General features: G+C 43.8%; 1 protein-coding gene and 1 long non-coding RNA gene across 11 annotated transcripts in view; one reads left to right on the top strand and one right to left on the bottom strand.

Moving 5' to 3' along the window:
- SHROOM4 (shroom family member 4) overlaps window positions 1-20,365 on the bottom strand; it is a 598,984-nt gene that overhangs the window by 548,897 nt on the left and 29,722 nt on the right. The window lies entirely within an intron of this gene.
- On the top strand, window positions 13,894-16,175 carry LOC141154122 (uncharacterized). 7 transcript variants are annotated; one of them, XR_012247397.1, is made up of 3 exons: window positions 13,894-14,669; window positions 14,810-16,069; window positions 16,140-16,175. It is a non-coding gene; the product is annotated as an uncharacterized lncRNA (long non-coding RNA). The 7 variants fall into 7 exon arrangements; XR_012247400.1 differs by having other exon boundaries at window positions 14,810-14,879; window positions 14,950-16,169; XR_012247398.1 differs by having other exon boundaries at window positions 14,810-15,089; window positions 15,160-16,169.

The following is a 20,365-nucleotide window of genomic DNA, read 5'->3' as shown; positions in this document are numbered from 1 at the left end:
GAATTTGTTGGTTTTTGTTTGTCCGCCCGTCTCTTGATGATTGACCACAAGTTCTCAATGGGATTAAGATCTGGGGAGTTTCCAGGCCATGGACCCAAAATCTCTATGTTTTGTTCCATGAACCATTTAGTTATCACCTTTGCTTTATGGCAAGGTGCTCCATCATGCTGGAAAAGGCATTGTTGGGCGTCAAACTGCTCTTGGACGGTTGGGAGAAGTTGCTCTTGGAGGACATTCTGGTACTATTCTTTATTCATGGCTGTGTTTTTAGGCAAGACTGTGAGTGAGCCGATTCCCTTGGCTGAGAAGCAACCCCACACATGAATGGTTTCAGGATGCTTTACAGTTGGCATGAGACAAGACTGGTGGTAGCGCTCACCTCTTCTTCTCTGAATAAGCTGTTTTCCAGATGTCCCAAACAATCGAAAAGGGGATTCATCAGAGAAAATGACTTTGCCCCAGTCCTCAGCAGTCCACTCCCTGTACCTTTTGCAGAATATCAGTCGGTCCCTGATGTTTTTTCTGGAGAGAAGAGGCTTCTTTGCTGCCCTCCTTGAAACCAGCCCTTGCTCAAAGAGTCTCCGCCTCACAGTGCGTGCAGAAGCACTCACACCAGCATGCTGCCATTCCTGAGCAAGCTCGGCACTGCTGGTAGTCCGATCCCGCAGCTGAAACAGTTTTAAGATACGGTCCTGGCGCTTGCTGGTCTTTCTTGGGCGCCCTGGAGCCTTTTCGACAACAATGGAAGCTCTCTCCTTGAAGTTCTTGATGATGCGATAGATTGTTGACTGAGGTGCAATCTTTGTAGCTGCGATACTCTTCCCTGTTAGGCCATTTTTGTGCAGTGCAATGATGGCTGCACGTGTTTCTTTAGAGATAACCATGGTTAACTGAAGAGAAACAATGATACCAAGAACCAGACTCCTTTTAAAGTGTCCAGTGATGTCATTCTTACTTAATCATGACTGATTGATCGCCAGCCCTGTCCTCATCAACACCCACACCTGTGTTAATGGATCAATCACTAAAACGATGTTAGCTGCTCCTTTTAAGGCAGGCCTGCAATGATGTTGAAATAAGTTTTGAGGGTTAAAGTTCATTTTCTGGGCAAATATTGACTTTGCAAGTACAGTAATTGCTGTTAAGCTGATCACTCTGACATTCAGGAGTATATGCAAATTGCCATTACAAAAAATGAAGCAGTAAACTTTGGAAAAATTACTATTTGTCTCATTCTCAATACTTTTGGCCATGACTGTAGATGCTGATGAGGAGAAGATAATTTTCCCTCTATACAAGTCACTAGTGCGGCCACACTTAGAATACTGTGTACAGTTCTGGTCTCCGGTGTATAAGAAAGACATAGCTGAACTAGAGCGGGTGCAGAGAAGAGCGACCAAGGTTATTACAGGACTGGGGGGTCTGCAATACCAAGACAGGTTATTAGAGGACTGGGGGGTCTGCAATACCAAGACAGGTTATTAGAGGACTGGGGGGTCTGCAATACCAAGACAGGTTATTAGAGGACTGGGGGTCTGCAATACCAAGACAGGTTATTAGAGGACTGGGGGGTCTGCAATACCAAGACAGGTTATTAGAGGACTGGGGGGTCTGCAATACCAAGACAGGTTATTACACTTGGGGTTATTTATTGTGGAAAAACGAAGGCTTAGGGGGGATCTTATTACTATGTACAAGTATATGAGGGGACAGTACAAAGACCTTTCTACTGATCTTTTTACTCCGAGGCCTGAGACGGGGACAAGGGGGCATCTTCTACGTCTGGAGGAAAGAAGGTTTAATCATAATCACAGACGCGGATTCTTTACTGTAAGAGCAGTGAGACTATGGAGCTCTCTGCCGCATGATGTTGTAATGAGGGATTCACTACTAACATTTAAGAAGGGCCTGGATGCCTTTCTGGAAAAGTATAATATTACAGGTTATAAATACTAGATTCCTTGATAGGGCGTTGATCCAGGGAACTAGTCTGATTGTCGTATGGAGTCGGGAAGGAGTTTTTTTCCCCAATGTGGAGCTTAGTGTTTGCCACATGGTTTTTTTTGCCTTCCTCTGGATCAACATGTTAGGCTATGGGCTGAACTAGATGGACTTAGTCTTCCTTCAACCTTCAAAACTATGTTACTATGTTACTATGTGGGGTGCCAGCTACTAATACTTTTGCCCCCAGATTTGAATATAACATATCTGATATGTTATTTTATTGACATGAAGAATAGTGTATAGTATAAACTGACGTTTCGGTCTATGTGACCTTCCTCAAAATATACACTAAAATAACAAGATAAACATGTTCGCATTAGCAAAACAAGTATATACAACAAAATTAGTATACAAAAACACAAAAAAAATCTGCCACCACATAAACCAGTGTACAGTACAGATATACAATCATGGGATCGAAAATACATAGCGAAAACGTAGTGTCACAGCTATGCAGACCTGTATATGGGTAATCTAGAACACAGAATAGATACCTATAGAGTAATCATGTTACTAACACATGTGTAAGAAATAAGGAATCCGGCTGATCAAGAAACCAGATAGCCGCCTGTCAAAGAAGAAAAATACATATGAGCGGCACTGTGTCATTATTCAAACATCCCAAAGCTCTTGATCAGAACGAAGAGATCGATTGTAAGTCTAACATAGTCCAGATTACACATAATGAACTAAAAGATTACGTGGGAAAACCAAAAAGGTACTTGCATCCAAACAGTATATACTGTAGATTGCTATAATGCCAGTCCCTGTGAATATATCAAGTGAGTTATTATTAATCAATAACAGATATATTCATGGCGATGTGAACCCAAGCCATCCACAGTAAAACCAGTACGGGAGGTGATCGCTCATACCTTAGTGGGCAATCATAATCCTGGCAGGAAAAAAATATGTCTGTACTGTTCAGGTGAGCTATCAAAGCGTTATCTCATTCTTACCCCTCAGTTCCCGGGCTTCAAATGGCGTGTCTGCAGTATCGGCGGACTGCGACCAGTGTTGCTCTTTCAGCTGGAGTCAAGGTGCCCAGGCCAAGCCATGGGGAGTTAAGTAGTGTCTGATTAAACACCTGAACAAGGAATGTATAAGCGGGGCCCAATTGCAAAACTAGACAACCAACAGAAGATTAGACCCCTAAAATATAACTTTTATTCGAATATGCTAAAAAGGACTCAGTAGTCACCATAACAACAAACACAAAAACAAGACAAAATGCCAGGGAACAGGGATAAGTCACACATCAGTCAGGAAGGATTACGGGCTCTATCTGTCCCTATTTTGTCCCTAAATTCTCTCCCTTCCTGACAGCGGAGGTTGGCACCCTAATTTTTGCTCCGTGGCGCCCCCGCTCAACGTCGGTGTCCCTAATATCCCTGGTAAATCTCTATCTTTATATTTAAAAAACCACAATCGTGACTAAAAGATAGAGAAAAGTGAACGTACAGATTAAGAAGCCGACAATTCATCATAGATATGCATTTAAGGAGACCCAAGTCTATATATTGCGACAATAATAATAGCCCTGGGAATTTTTTAGAAGGTAAAATTTGTCTCAAGATAGCTGGTTTATTACATTCATACATAAACCAGCATATACTAAATAACCAAAGCTAATAAAGCAGGTTCTGTTATATATGAGACTAATCCCCAGAAGTAATGCCCACAGACCGGTATCACATGTGCGTCCTGCTCTATGTCGTTCTAAATTGTCAGAGCCAGAATGTGATAGAGACTGTAACACATACAAGCAAAACAAATGACCAATTCTAAATGCATTATAACAATCTCAATATCATTTAGTAAGGAATAGCATTTATCATTGGTAATGCATTATGTCACATCTCATAGATATCAAAGAAATAACACAAATCATTAGTGATTCCTAATATCCTATGTCAGAAAATACAGAGACTTAGCACTTATCATAGATAGTCCCTTATATCATGTCCCAATATGAGGGATCATCAATGATAAGTGTTGCTCCCCGTCTATTTATATGATATCAGACTGTCTTTGCATTCCTTACTAAATGATATTGAGATTGTTGGTTGTCTAGGAGTTAAGTAGTGGCAGTCGTGTTTCACTTCCTGTCTCGCCGAGACCCGGAAGTGACGCCGTATTCATCAGACTAGGCTTGGGGGCAGAGCGCTCGGGTCACGTGATCAAAATACTCCGGTCACTTGACATGGGGGCATTACCTAACGTGGTGGTATAATTAGTAGGTTGCCGTGGAGATGCCAGGCATTGGATGCATTAGAAGGAGCATAGAGGTCAGACGTCAGGGGGACACTAATCCTCATCAAGGGGTAAAGTAAAAAGCGTTGCGTGTGCATATGTGCCCCATAGTGCAGTATTAACTCATTTGGAGCAAGGATGTGTCCCAAGGGGGACATAGATAAGGAGACTCATATTTAACATGGAAAACAAAGAAAAATAGCAAATAGTGTAAACAATAGACATACAGCAAATGAAAAATAAGAAATAGACAACAAAGGAAACAAACTAACAAACAAAAGCAAAATAATAAAAATAAATGAAAAAAAATATATATATATATATATATATATATATATATATATACATACACATATTGTGGCAAAATGACTCACTCGGCTGCTTTCTGAAGTAGACTCAGGAACGTTTTTGTCTGCAGGTTTATTTAAAACGGCATAAAGCACTGCAGGTTCAGCAAAATAAACACAGCCTTGCTGGCATAACAACAATACAAAAGATAAACGATAGCACAGTCCATATGTGTGCGGAATTTGCCCGCTTAAATTGCAGCACACTTCAGCTCCTTTTGAGATGCAGTTCCACAGTCTGGAGACTTCCCTCTCCAAACTCACAACAGAAAAAAGAAAACAGTGACTGAGCATTTAACTTGCCCAGCCATACCCTTGAGGTGGAGATGTGGTGAATGACCTCCCACCCTTTTCATTCACAAAAAAACACTCCCTTTTAAAATGGTGGTTTAACCCTCAACACATAACATGCTGGAAGAAATTTGTAGGTTTAGTTGACTAAAGCTAGTAGCCGCAGTGAAACATATCTCCCCTCACATATATCACCAGTGACTCTGTCACATACTGTATTCCCCCCCCCCCCAGGCTTTGGGCATCTTCAGACACCAGACAGGGAATTCTATAGAGGGCGTCCGCGTTACCGTGTAATCTCCCGTGTCTATGCTCCACGTATAAATTAAAGTCCTGGAGACCTAAGAACCACCTAATCACCCGGGCATTCTTACCCTTATTTTCCTTCAACCATCTCAAAGCAGTGTGGTCTGACACTAGTTGAATCTTCCGGCCTAGTATGTAATATCTTAGCGTATCTACGACCAATTTTGTGGCTAAGCACTCTTTTTCTACTATAGCGTAGTTTTTCTCACAGGATGAGAGCTTCCGGCTCAGATACAGGATGGGATGCTCTTCACCATTTATCTCTTGGGACAGCACAGCTCCTAGGCCAGCTTCTGAAGCATCTGTCTTGACCATGAATTTTTTATTAAAGTCTGGTGGGACCAAGACTGGCTATTTACACAGTGCCAGCTTCAGCTCTTGGAACGCCGTCTCCGTTTCAACCGTCCATTTTGCCATTGTTGATTTGGTGCCTTTGAGAAGATCCTAAGTGGCGTGGCCATCATGGCAACATTTGGGATAAACCGCCGGTAATATACCACAATCCCAAGAAACACTCTCACCTGCTTCTTGGAGAGCGGTTGCAGCCAGGTCTGGATTGCTTCGACTTTATTGACTTGTAGCTTAATTTTGCCTCTCCCGATGACGTAGCCTAAGTACTTGGCCTCCTCCTTTCCAATGGCACATTTTTTGGGATTTATAGAAATTCCCACCTTACTCAGAGCATCCAGAATCGCCTGTACCTTTGGCAGATGACTAGCCCAGTCTGGGCTAAAGACGACAATGTCATCAAGGTAGGCTGCGGCATATTCTTATGTGTGCCGAGGATCCGATCCATGGCCCTCTGGAATATGGTTGGGGCCCCCTGCAGTCCGAATGGCATTCGAGTGTATTGGAAACACCCATCAGGTGTTGAGAAAGCTGTCTTCTCCTTGGCCCTCTGGGACATGGGGATCTGCCAGTAGCCCTTTGTCAGGTCAAGGAGGGAGTCCTAAATGAAAACAGTTTTAAGATGGTATTGCACCCCAATGAGGCTTCACTCTATGTTCCCCTTCTCTACTCAACTCTGTTGGCGCAATTGTGGCCAAAAAGGTTATTTAATCCACACGTTATGGAGCTGTCCAGTAATCACTTCCACCTGGTCGTTTACTTTTCACCTGATCTCTTCTCTACTCCACCAAACAATAAAACCATCTCCTCCTTTAGCATTACTTTTGTTAGATATACAGTACAGACCAAAAGTTTGGACACACCTTCTTATTTAAAGATTTTTCTGTATTTTCATGACTATGAAAATTGTACATTCACACTGAAGGCATCAAAACTATGAATTAACACATGTGGAATTATATACTTAACAAAAAAAAGTGTGAAACAATTGAAAATATGTCTTATATTCTAGGTTTTTCAAAGTAGCCACCTTTTGCTTTGATGACTGCTTTGCACACTCTTGGCGAGCTTCAAGAGGTAGTCACCGGAAATGGTTTTCTCTTCACAGGTGTGCCATGTCGGGTTTAATAAGTGTGATTTCTTGCCTTATAAATGGGGCTGGGACCATCAGTTGTGTTGTTCAGAAGTCTGGTGGATACACAGATGATAGTCCTACTGAATAGACTGTTAGAATTTGTATTATGGCAAGAAAAAAGCAGCTAAGTAAAGAAAAACGAGTGGCCATCATTACTTTAAGAAATGAAGGTCAGTCAGTGCGAAAAATTGGGAAAACTTTGAAAGTGTCCCCAAGTGCAGTTGCAAAAACCATCAAGCGCTACAAAGAAACTGGCTCACATGAGGACCGCCCCAGGAAAGGAAGACCAAGAGTCACCTCTGCTTCTGAGGATAAGTTTATCCGAGTCACCAGCCTCAGAAATCGCAGGTTAACAGCAGCTTAGATTAGAGATCAAGTCAAAGCCACACAGAGTTCTAGCTGTTAGAACCCTCCTGTTAGTTTTTTTCTATTTTGTGGTCATGTGACCTGCTGCCTATTTATTCCAGCTCCGCCCTTCTGGCTTTGCTGGACTTCAATGTTACTTTGACTCTTAATCTAGCCAGGTGCTTTGTATCTATCTCTATAGTTTGCTTGGTCCTTGGACCTCTAAGTATTTTTGTCTGTTTGTCTTTTTGCTCTGCTACAACTTCTGCTAGGAGGTGTCCAATTTTGTCCCAGTCCTTAGTACTTTTAGGGACCCCTCCCTTATATCTATAGGTCTGCGTTCAGACTAGCTGAGGTCGAAGGCGGGTCTGTTCACAAGGAACAGGTTGCCCACTGCATCGTAGGGAATCCGCTTAGTCCTAATGTAGGGACAGTTTTCCTATCTTTCCTTAGTTCTTGTAGCAGATCATAACAGTAAGTCCAGCCCAAAATCAAAAAAAAAAATCCTAAGGAAAGAGATCCGGAGATCAGCATGGTGTCTGTTCAGGAATTGGCTCAACGCCTGCAGGGTTTGTCTCTTGAGGTGGCCGAGCTCCAGCAACACGTGAGTAGCTGTCCTGGAGCGCATTTTGTTGAACCGAAGGTAGGACTGCATGATTTTTTTTAAGGTAAACAACAAGATTTTTTTTCCTTTAAAAATGCTTGTTTATTATATTTTCGTTTGGGTTTATCATGTCACTTTTGCGCAAGGAACCACAGGGGTGGGCTTTTTCTCTCCAACCTAATGATCCGTGTTTTAGATCAGTGGAAGATTTTTTTTCTGCTATGGGGTTGCTGTATGACGATCCTGATCGAGTCTCTTCTGCTGAGACACAACTGAGACGTTTAAAGCAGGGGTCAGGGGATGTTGAAAATTATTGTACACACTTCAGAAGGTGGTCTTCTGAAGTGAGATGGAATGATTCGGCGTTAAAATGTTTGCTTCTTGCTGGTCTAGGTGAAAGGGTTAAGGATCTGCTGATTGCTATCCCTGCACCTGGAAACTTGCAAGAAGCCATGCAATTAGCTATACGGGTGGACAGGAGACTGCGTGCCAGGGTTAATGAGGAGAAAACTCCTGCTATGGCAGCTCCTAGTCATCAGAGGGTCTGCTCGGATGACGGAGAACCGATGGAGATTGGGGCGATGCCACTCCGCTCCAAGGAAAAAGACCGCAGGTTTTCCAAGGGATTGTGTTTTTACTGTGGTAAATCTGACCATTTTGTTAAGAACTGTGAGCTTCTGCTAAACAAAGAAAAAAAAAGGTCAGTTATGCCCGTATTGCTTGACACTAAGGGAGTATTTCTTTCAGGGAGTAACTCAATGCAGGAGGAGTTGATTGAATTTCAGGTATTTGTGGATTGTGGTTCTACACTGAATGTGATTGATAAGGAGTTTTTGGAAAAACTTAAATTGGAACCAAAACCCTTGTCATCTCCTATTTCTGTGGTTGCTGTTGATAACACTCCTTTGAAATGTGTTACTCACAAGGTTGCTGCATTTCCCTTCACTATCAATGGCATTCACCAAGAGAATTTGGATTTAGTGGTATTAAATAATTTACCTTCTCCAGTAGTGTTAGGTTCGCCTTGGTCAAAACTGCACAATCCTTTACTGGACTGGTCTACTAATGAGATTAAATCTTGGAGTCCTAAGTGTTATGATAAATGTTGTAACGGTCGCATTGCTGCTGTGGAAAGAGGGGAATTACCTGTACCTATTCAGGATTTTTGGAAGTTTTTTTCAGAGGAGGAGTCACAAATTCTACCTCCTCATAGGGACTATGATTGCACCATTGAGTTTGTTCCTGGAGCTACTCTTCCCAAGAGTCGCTTATTTAATCTTACTATCCCTGAAAGAAAAGCCTTGGAGGAATACATACAGACTAGCTTGGCCGCCGGTCACATTAGACCTTCTAAGTCACCTGTGGCTGTTGGATTTTTTTTTTGTAAAAAAAAAAGACGGCGGTTTACGTCCATGTCTGGACTTTTGAGAAATTAATAAAATTACCGTACGCAATTCCTACCCACTGCCGTTGATTCCTGACTTGTTTAACCAGTTAGTGGGGGCCAAGTGGTTCTCTAAAAATGATCTCCGGGGGGCATACAATTTGTTGCGAATGAAGGAGGGTGATGAATGGAAGACTGCTTTTAACACTCCGGTGGGTCATTTTGAGAATCTGGTGATGCCTTTTGGTCTTACCAATGCACCAGCGTTTTTTCAGAACCTTATTAATGACATCCTAAGACCTTTGATTGGTAAGAATGTGGTTGTATATTTGGATGACATTCTGATTTATTCACCAGATCTGGAGTCCCATTGGCAGAGCGTACGTGAGGTATTGTAGTTATTAAGTGACAATTCACTGTTTGCTAAGCTGGAGAAATGCGAGTTCGCTGTGCAGAAAATTAGTTTTTTGGGCTACATTGTCTCCAGCGAGGGCTTTGAGATGGACCCGGTGGAGGTACAGGCTGTGCAGGAATGGCCTAGGCCTATTGGTTTGAAATCTATACAGAGATTTTTGGGTTTTGCCAATTATTACAGGAAATTCATTAAGAATTTTTCTGTAATTGTTAAGCCTCTAACCGATCTCACCAGGAAAGGTGCGAATACGGCCCAGTGGACTACTGAGGCCATTGAAGCGTTTGAGTATCTCAAAGAGAGGTTCAGTTCTGCCCCTATCCTTATGCAGCCTGATGAGACCAAGCCTTTTTTGGTCGAGGTTGATGCTTCTTCGGTGGGGGTCGGTGCGGTTTTGTCTCAGGAGAAAAGGGATGGAGTATATCCTTGTGCCTTGTTTTCGAAAAAAATTTCAGAAACCGAATTGAATTATGATGTTGGAAATCGGGAGTTGCTGGCTATTAAACTTGTGTTTGAACATTGGCATCATTTTTTGGAAGGTGCTAGATTTCCTATTCAGGTTTTCACAGATCATAAGAATTTGATCTATCTGGATGCTGCCAAACGCTTGAATGCCCGTCAAGCTAGGTGGGCACTTTTTTTTTCTCGGTTTCATTTTTCTGTTACCTATATCCCTGGTACTAAGAATGTTAAAGCCGATGCTTTATCTCACAGATTCTCTCCTACGGTCGGTGCCGAGGAGGAGGAGAGCATTTTACAGAAAGGAGTTGTGGTGGCGGCATTGGACTCCATTTTGGAGAATGGGATTCTGAATGCTCAAGATGATGCTCTATCTAACACTCCCCATGGGAGGTTGTTCGTGCCTAGAGCCTTTAGGAAAGATTTGTTTGTGGAGTGTCATGAGTCTCGGTTGGCAGGTCATACAGGAATTTCGGAGACTAAGAGACTTATCAGTCGCAGTCTTTGGTGGCCTGGATGGCAGAAGGAAGTCATCAAGTGGGTGCGTCAGTGTACTGTGTGTGCTAGGGCAAAGGCTTCACATACTCCTGCTGCGGGGTTGCTTTGCCCTCTTGAAGTTCCTAGTGCGCCTTGGACGCATCTCACAATGAATTTTATTACTGATCTGCCCATGTCCGAGGGTTTTACTGTCATCTGAGTGGTCGTGGATCGTTTTAGAAAAATGTGTCATTTGGTTCCATTCATTAAAGTTGCCCTGCGCCAAGACACTCGCTAAGGCATTTGTTAAGGAGATTGTCAAGCTTCATGGCATTCCCACGGATATTGTTTCTGATAGAGGACCTCAGTTTGTGGCTCGCTTTTGGTGTGCTTTTTGTGACAGGTTGGGAGTCCATTTGTCATTTTTGTCTGGGTATCATCCTGAGTCTAATGGAAAGACTGAAAGAAAGAACCAGAATGTAGAACAGTTTTTGCGATGTTTTGTGGCGGACAATCAAGAGGGGTGGTCTGAGTTTCTGCCTCTCGCAGAATTTGCTCTTAACAATCATACATCCTCCTCTGCTGGGTGTTCTCCTTTTTTTGTTGTACTGGGAGACATCCGTCTTTTGGTTCGTTCTCCAAATTGGGGTCGGCGGTGCCGGAGGAGGAGAATTTTTCCGGTGATTTGGAGAGAGTTTGGACTAATGTACGTTGCAACCTTCAAGAGGCTAACATGATGTCCAAGAAGTATTTTGACAGGAAACGTAAAGAGGTTTTGTTTACTGTAGGTGAAATTGTTTGGTTGTCCTCAAGGAACCTGTGGTTGAGGATTCCCTCTAAAAAACTGGGTCCGAAGTTTGTGGGTCCATTTAAAGTGCTTGAGGTTGTTAACCCGTCTGCTGTTAGGTTGGATGTTCCTACTTCCTGGAAGATTAATCCTGTGTTTCATGTTTCCTTGTTGAAAAAGGCTGACGTATCTAATAGGGACACCACTGTCACAGTTCCTCCTGTGGTGGAAGACGGTGAATATGAAATTTCACGTATCTTGAATTCTAAATGGCATAGAGGGAGATTACAGTATCTCGTCTCCTCGAAGGGTTTCAGTCCCGAAGATAACTCCTGGGTAAGGGCGGATGATGTCTCTGGTCCTAGGCTTGTTAGAGCTTTCCACAAGAGGTTTTCGGATAGGCCTGGGCCTGGAGGATCCGGAGGATCCTTTTAAAAGAGGGGATACTGTTAGAACCCTCATGTTCGTTTTTTCCATCTTGCGTTTTGCGGTCACATGACCATCTGCCTTTATATTCCAGTTCCGCCTTTTTGGCTGTCCTGGACTTCAGTTTTGTTTGACTGTTTTGCTAGCCAAGTGCCTTTCTCTGTCAGTTTGCTTGGTCTTTCTGGGACCTCTAGTACCTTTTTGTCAGTTTATCTTTTGTGTTCTGCAACAACTTTCTCGGTTCAGGAGGAGGTGTCCCTTTTTGTTCAAGTCCTTAGTTCTTTTAGGGATTCCTTCCTTTTATTCTATAGGTCTTCGTTCAGACTAGCCTAGGACTAAGGCGGGTCCGTTCAAATAGGAACAAGCAGCCCACTACATCGTAGGGATTCAGCTTAGTCTTATTGTAGGGAAAGCTTTCCCCTTCTTTCCTTAGTACTTGTTGCAGATCATAACAGGTGCAATGCTTTGGAAAATAGAAAATAGCATAACAATGGAGAAAAAAGAAAAGCTGCACTCACCGTACCTTTAAAAGAAATAGAAGAGAAAACAAATTCAGTCAGCTCACCCACTTTATTGTCCAAAGCTCGGATTCAGCTGTGCAGCAGGGCTCCAAACAAAACACAGGAAGGGTTCCAGCTTCAGATAAAATGGTCAATTTTTATTCACAAAAATCCTTGAAAAATACATATAACCACTGTCACCAACCTCTCCCAGAAGGCATATTAACCACACACGCGTTTCGGACTGCTGTCCTTAATCGGTGCATGTTACACAGAATGGAGACACTGACTTTATATACCTAATACAGGTTGATCACATGGGGTGTAAACTCCAATCACACAAACCGTATTAAAAACAATGAAAACAGACCTAACAAAAAACATATAATAATAGCACAGAAAAGTGTATATGATTGCACCTAGAATACCATATACTATTATCTCCAATAATAATGATAAATTAAATCATGGCGGATGATTAAAATAAACATCGACCATGACTCCATATTTAACAGGTGCCGCCGGCTCTCACCTTCAGGGGCCAGAGGTGCATCCTACAAACGTTTTATTTTATACGTCTTGTTTGTAACATGTGAATGAGGCTGTATTACTGATATGTGTACACGTCTTACCAATGTGTCCGCATCTGAAAAAAAAACAATACTATGCAGCCAAGTTTCTCTGTTATTTGTAGTACTCTTGCTCATATATAGACTCGGGGATAGGTCACCCAATCAATAATCCTTGAAAATCCTAAGCTTTGGGTCCTGATACAACGATGGTATATATTTTTCAATGATTTTTGTAACTTGTGAAAACTGTGGACTGCTCCTGATAGAAGACGGCCCAAGGGAGACGGCTCTGGAATTTGTCAACTACATTAATAACAATCCCATGAACCTTAAATTTACCTACAATGTGAACAAAGAAAGAATTCATTTTTTGGACATTACATTAGAGTTCACTCCTTTGGGGGTTTCAATTTCTCCATTCAGAAAAAACTTGGCCACAAATTCAATATTACCAGCTACATCGTGTCATAATAGACAAACTATTAAGAGAATTCCTGTAGGAGAACTCATCAGAACTAGTAATAATTCACAATTCATAAAAGAAGCAGCTCAAACTGCTGACTGGTTAAAACAAAGGAAATATCCGCATTGGATGCTTAAAAGAGCGAACCACATATAACCAATATGGACATGATACAAGAGAACACAGATGTAGCATCACACCAATCATATGTCATTACATTTGTGTCAAGTTACAGTCCACAATTGTCACAGGTTACACAAATCATTAAAAAAGATATACCATTGTTGTATCAAGACCCCAAACTTAGAAAAATCCTTAAAAATCCTATCAGATTTGTAATAAATGTGCCCTTCATTGGGCGACTTCTATCCCCGAGTCTATATATGAGCAAGAGTACTACTGATAACAGAGAAACCTGGCGGCATACTATGTTTTTTTAGGTGTGGACACAACATTTGTATGACGTGTACACATATCAGTGATCCAACCTCATTCACGTCTTCGGTTACAAACAAGACGTATAAAATAAAACATTTTATAAACTGCAATAATACAAATGTAATCTATCTGATCACCTGCACTGCATGCCATCTTCAGTACATAGGATGCCCCTCTGGACCCCTGAAGGTGAGAGCCAGACGGCACCTGTCGGATGCTGAAAATAATTTTTTTATTAAAAGCTCTGCAGCGTCTCGGCACTTTATAGAACGTCATTCGGGCGATGCAAAAACTATTTCCATTATAGGAATTGAAAAAGTGACTAGACCATTTAGAGGGTGTGATCTGTCTAGAAAAGTATTAACGACGGAGTCATGGTGGATGTTTATTTTAAAAACTTGGTATCCAGGACTAGTGTTGAGCGAATTTGTTCAGCAAATGTTCGAAAGTTACAAATTCGGCACAGATATGGCACATTCGGATTCGTGATCGCAAAGGCAAGCAAATTTTCTTAAAATGGGAAAAGTTTGCCGAATTTGTGCGGGCCCGCGAATACAGGGCAACCACGGTGTTTTGAACAGTTTTCTTAGCATAGTGCAAGTGTATGATGAGCGGTGACATGTGCCAGGTGAGTGTGGGGGCTGTGGAGAGCTTAGAACAGGTCAGATCAGTGTATGATGAGCGGTGACATGTGCCAGGTGAGTGTGGGGGCTGTGGAGAGCTTAGAACAGGTCAGATCAGTGTATGATGAGCGGTGACATGTGCCAGGTGAGTGTGGGGGCTGTGGAGAGTATAGAACAGGTCAGATCAGTGTATGATGAGCGGTGACATGTGCCAGGTGAGTGTGGGGGCTGTGGAGAGCTTAGAACAGGTCAGATCAGTGTATGATGAGCGGTGACATGTGCCAGGTGAGTGTGGGGGCTGTGGAGAGCTTAGAACAGGTCAGATCAGTGTATGATGAGCGGTGACATGTGCCAGGTGACTGTGGGGGCTGTGGAGAGCTTAGAACAGGTCAGATCAGTGTATGATGAGCGGTGACATGTGCCAGGTGAGTGTGGGGGCTGTGGAGAGCTTAGAACAGGTCAGATCAGTGTATGATGAGCGGTGACATGTGCCAGGTGAGTGTGGGGGCTGTGGAAAGCTTAGAACAGGTCAGATCAGTGTATGATGAGCGGTGACATGTGCCAGGTGAGTGTGGGGGCTGTGGAGAGCTTACAACAGGTCAGATCAGTGTATGATGAGCGGTGACATGTGCCAGGTGAGTGTGGGGGCTGTGGAGAGTATAGAACAGGTCAGATCAGTGTATGATGAGCGGTGACATGTGCCAGGTGAGTGTGGGGGCTGTGGAGAGCTTACAACAGGTCAGATCAGTGTATGATGAGCGGTGACATGTGCCAGGTGAGTGTGGGGGCTGTGGAGAGTATAGAACAGGTCAGATCAGTGTATGATGAGCGGTGACATGTGCCAGGTGAGTGTGGGGGCTGTGGAGAGTATAGAACAGGTCAGATCAGTGTATGATGAGCGGTGACATGTGCCAGGTGAGTGTGGGGGCTGTGGAGAGCTTAGAACAGGTCAGATCAGTGTATGATGAGCGGTGACATGTGCCAGGTGAGTGTGGGGGCTGTGGAGAGTATAGAACAGGTCAGATCAGTGTATGATGAGCGGTGACATGTGCCAGGTGAGTGTGGGGGCTGTGGAGAGTATAGAACAGGTCAGATCAGTGTATGATGAGCGGTGACATGTGCCAGGTGAGTGTGGGGGCTGTGGAGAGTATAGAACAGGTCAGATCAGTGTATGATGAGCGGTGACATGTGCCAGGTGAGTGTGGGGGCTGTGGAGAGCTTAGAACAGGTCAGATCAGTGTATGATGAGCGGTGACATGTGCCAGGTGAGTGTGGGGGCTGTGGAGAGCTTAGAACAGGTCAGATCAGTGTATGATGAGCGGTGACATGTGCCAGGTGAGTGTGGGGGCTGTGGAGAGCTTACAACAGGTCAGATCAGTGTATGATGAGCGGTGACATGTGCCAGGTGAGTGTGGGGGCTGTGGAGAGTATAGAACAGGTCAGATCAGTGTATGATGAGCGGTGACATGTGCCAGGTGAGTGTGGGGGCTGTGGAGAGCTTACAACAGGTCAGATCAGTGTATGATGAGCGGTGACATGTGCCAGGTGAGTGTGGGGGCTGTGGAGAGTATAGAACAGGTCAGATCAGTGTATGATGAGCGGTGACATGTGCCAGGTGAGTGTGGGGGCTGTGGAGAGTATAGAACAGGTCAGATCAGTGTATGATGAGCGGTGACATGTGCCAGGTGAGTGTGGGGGCTGTGGAGAGCTTAGAACAGGTCAGATCAGTGTATGATGAGCGGTGACATGTGCCAGGTGAGTGTGGGGGCTGTGGAGAGTATAGAACAGGTCAGATCAGTGTATGATGAGCGGTGACATGTGCCAGGTGAGTGTGGGGGCTGTGGAGAGTATAGAACAGGTCAGATCAGTGTATGATGAGCGGTGACATGTGCCAGGTGAGTGTGGGGGCTGTGGAGAGCTTAGAACAGGTCAGATCAGTGTATGATGAGCGGTGACATGTGCCAGGTGAGTGTGGGGGCTGTGGAGAGTATAGAACAGGTCAGATCAGCGGAGCACTGTTTTTCGTTTTTTTTCCCTGTGGACGGTAACTTTAACTGATGAAAGCGCGGCCAGCCAATCATAGCGCAGGAAACATCTACACTATCCAGACATAAGGGATTCTACAATTGGCTGCAGAAATCACATGTCCTCTCAATATAAAAAGTGGCCATGTTCCCTCAGCGCCATTATATCCAGGTCACTGAAGAAGATAGACGCAGCTCAGTGTTCTCCTGTGTAATGAGAGATATTAGATAGATGGTCGCTAGTGTGGTTGTCAGATAGTGTAGATAATTCCTGGCCTGTGTACCTCTGCAACCGCTGGTGCAGCACATTTTTGGTGTTCTTGTGCAAGTACTGAGATTCTGACAGAAACAGAGGGCCCATGCCATACAATAGTGCTGTGCACCGCTGGTATAGAGCTCCATGTCTCAGGATACCTTGAATCTTTTTTTGCACTTGCTAATGTGATCAAGCGCAGTGCACCTTTCCATTTAGTGGGGTTGACATTGTGCTCTGCACGGTCTGCAGAGCTTCTTACTGCAGAGCACAACATCTGTTATTCTTCTCTGTTGCTATTGTGATATTGAAAGCTGTGGGCACTAAAGTTTTTTTTGGTGTCAGATACTATTTTAGTGGAGTTGAACTTCAGGTGGTTTCAGAGAAAAAAAAATACATTTCTTCTCTTGCTACGCCCAGTCCAAAAAAAATATTTTTTCCAGTGTCAAAAGTCATACAGTGCTATAAGCCAGCTACTACGTCAGCGGCGATCAGAGTCAGCTGGACGCAGAGCTTATGCAGAGTAACCCAAAAATTATTTTTGCTCTAAGTAAAGCGATACAGCTGGCTAGATCTAAGTTTGAAATATTTTGGAGCATATATTCTATGTCATACAGGCCTCATCCACATTAAAAAAAAAAATTATTCTGTTCCTAAAGTAATACAGCAGGGGACATCTCAGTTTGAAATTGTTTGGAGAATATCTCGTAGGTTTTATCGGCATCATGCACACTAACAAATTTCTTTTGTCTATTAGTAACGTTATACGGCAGGCCATATCTTACCTTGCCATTTAATGTAGCTAAAATTCAGGTATGTGCTGAGCTATTGCACAGGAAAAAAAAACATTTTTCTTTAGTTAATTGCGTGCTCCTACTACTGTATCTGACCTACATGAGTGAGAAAAAGAGAGGGCGCGGTGGAAGGGGGAATAGGCTTGGTGTTCAAGGTGTACGTGGGGTACTTGGTAATGTTAGTGAAAGCACTAGTGAACCAACACAAACAGGTCCCATCCAAAGACAACTAACAACTTATGTTAGTGGACAGCCTACTGCACTCCCTTCCTTTTGGCAGCCGCACAGCGATACGCCTTGTTGATAAGTCCCAGAAAGAGCAGGTGCTCCAGTGGATGGCAAGCTCTGCTTCCAGTGCCCTCTCCTCTTCTTCCTCCACCTCAACATCACACGCAGTACAGTCCACAGAGGTGGCACCCCAATTACCCATGCTTCCCCCCGCGTCACAACTGGCCAACTGCCCCACTGACTGTAGCGAACCACAGATGGGTGAGTCTGTAGAACTCTTCACCCATTCTACACCATGGGCATCAGAAGTGTACTCCAAACAGTCACAGAGTCAAGGGGAGGAAAGTATCTGCACCGATGCCCAAATTTTTTTTAGATTGGATTCAGGGCAGGACGAAGTAGGGTTCGAGCAGGTTCCTGACCCTCGTCACTAGACGTTAACCGCAGAGGAGGTGATCCCGATGAGACTCAGATACTGAGACTGAGCCTCATGCAGACTGTACTGTGCTGTCAGGGCAAGAAGAGGAGAGGGGTCACTCTGAGGACGAGGAATGGGATAACACATAGGATGATGACCAGGTTGAAGATCCTACTTGGTGTGAACCCAGAGTCACGCAGCCGAGTAGCTCATCTGAGGAGGTGGAGGAGGAAGACGAGGAGGTTACATTTCGCCCTACGGTGCAGAAACTGAATGATGCAAGTATGAGGAGCACTGCATCCTTAGCCACAACCATGGCTGTGGCCAGCAGCGGTCACAGGTCTGCAGCTCGCAGGGGCAGCAAGGGTTGCCTCGCATGGGCTTTTTTTGTCACTGCAAAGAATGAGCCAACTCACGTTATCTGCTAACTTTGTGATAAAATACTCATGCTCAAATAACATTCTTTACACAGGAAATCTTACCGCGCTGAAATGCGGACCAGCGCACCCCAACAACCATCAGCTGCCCCATTAAACACATCCACTGCTTCTTGCTCCTCCTTTGTTACCGTGCCAAGTATTGTCACGCAGGTCTACCATCACAGAAACTCCGGTTCTTTACCTGCTCCAGTCAGGCTGAGTGACAGCCCATCAGCTGTAATGGAAGCGGACACGCCTGCTGTGTTTGTTTCACTGAGCACACTGCATGTTTCTCAATCCAGCGTAACATGTGCACCTTACTCACGCTCCACCAGTTTTTCCGGTTAGCCATGCCCTCTCTCAGCACCTTTGCCAGCCCTCGGTCCCGCAGTTGTGGTCACGTAAAAGATTGTTCTGCTGCATCAGGAGTTGTTTTGTCTCCTGCTGCTGTTCCTGATGCTGCTGCTGCAGGTGCTGCTGGCTCTGCTGCTGCTGCTCTCAGTGCTGTAGCTGCTCCCGGCGCTGCTGCATGTTCTGCTGGCTCTGCAGGTGCTAGGTGCTATTGGTGCTGCTGTTGTTGGCTTTGGACCAAATGCTTGATTAGCCCCTCCATGCTGCTGGACATCTCCTGCTGGCTGATGGCTTTTACCCAGGACATCCACCGTTCTCTGTGGCAGGTACACGTGTTCCTGGACTCTTGCACACACTCTCGCACCATCTATGACAAGACGACTCATTTGGCTGCTTTCAGAAGTAGACTCAGGAACATTTTTGTCTGCAGGTATATTTAAAACAGCATAAAGCACCGCAGGTTCAGCAAAATAAACACAGCCTTGCTGACGTAATGGCAAAACAAAAGATAAAAACGATAGCACAGTCTATATGTGTGCGGATTCGCCCACTCAAGTTGCAGCACACTTCAGCTCCTCCTTCTCCACTCAAAACAGAGAAGAAAAAAGCAGTGACTGAGCATTTAACTTGCCCAGCCACACCCTTGAGGTGGAGATAGGGAGAATGACCTCCCACCCTTCTCAATTTCATTCACAAAAAAACACTCCCTTTTAAAATGGTGGTTTAACCCCCAACACGTAACATGCTGGAATAAATTTGTAGGTTTAGTTCACTGAAGCTAGCAGCTGCAGTGAAACATATCTCCCCTCGCATATATTACCAGTGACTCTGTCACAATATATATAAAAAAATATTAAAAAATATAAAAAATATATATTAAAAAATAAAATAGTAAGTAAAAAAAAAAAATAAAGAATCAAACAAAAATGGAATAGTGAAAGTTAAAAAATAAAGGAAACAAAAAATAAAAATGAAAATGGGAATGTACAAAATGTGTCCAGACTACAGAATACTTACATGAGATCAAGAACCAAGAGCACCCTTGGAAATTTGTGATCATGAGTGTTAAACAGTATAGAGAGGCCGACAGAATAAATAAAACAGAGGATGTGTGTAATCCGAGGTATGGAAGTGAGTCAAGACATCCCATCCCGATTTATATCTGTGGTAACAGGAAAAAGTCAAATATTAATCATCAGTTTACTACAAAACAGGTTTGCCTATGAAACAACAGTCACCTCTATGCAAAAACAATCAACTCAAAGTCCCTATTCAGACCCCTGGATTCTGAGGTTTGTAGGTGATGAATCCAATAGGCTTCACTTTGCTTCAATTGTGTGACCCTATTGCCCCCCCCCCCCCCGTCTGCCAAATGGTACTTGTTCGATTACTTGGTATCTCATTTGTGAGATGTTATGACTCATTTGTGAGCCTATGTCAGCCCGTTATAATTTGTTTTTTAAATTGGATGGTCACCGAAAGCATGGCATAAATGGATATTGAAACTCCCTTGTTTGAGGAGAGCTCTTGGTAACAATAGACCAATTTTTCCTTATTGCCTTATGGATTCTATATGCATAGGGGTGATATGTATGGACAAAAGCTATTCTTTGGCCTGAATTGGTCCGTGGTCATAGTTGATATAATCTACCTTGCTGCAGAACCTTCTCAGGATAACCCCTTGCTCTGAATTTAGTGGCCATT

Source organism: Phyllobates terribilis, unplaced genomic scaffold (assembly GCF_046119375.1).
Source record: "Phyllobates terribilis strain yellow unplaced genomic scaffold, ASM4611937v1 Scaffold_7__3_contigs__length_470593459, whole genome shotgun sequence".
NCBI lineage: Eukaryota > Metazoa > Chordata > Amphibia > Anura > Dendrobatidae > Phyllobates > Phyllobates terribilis.
Note: the sequence above shows the minus strand (reverse complement) of the source record. Positions and strands in the feature narration are given on the sequence as shown.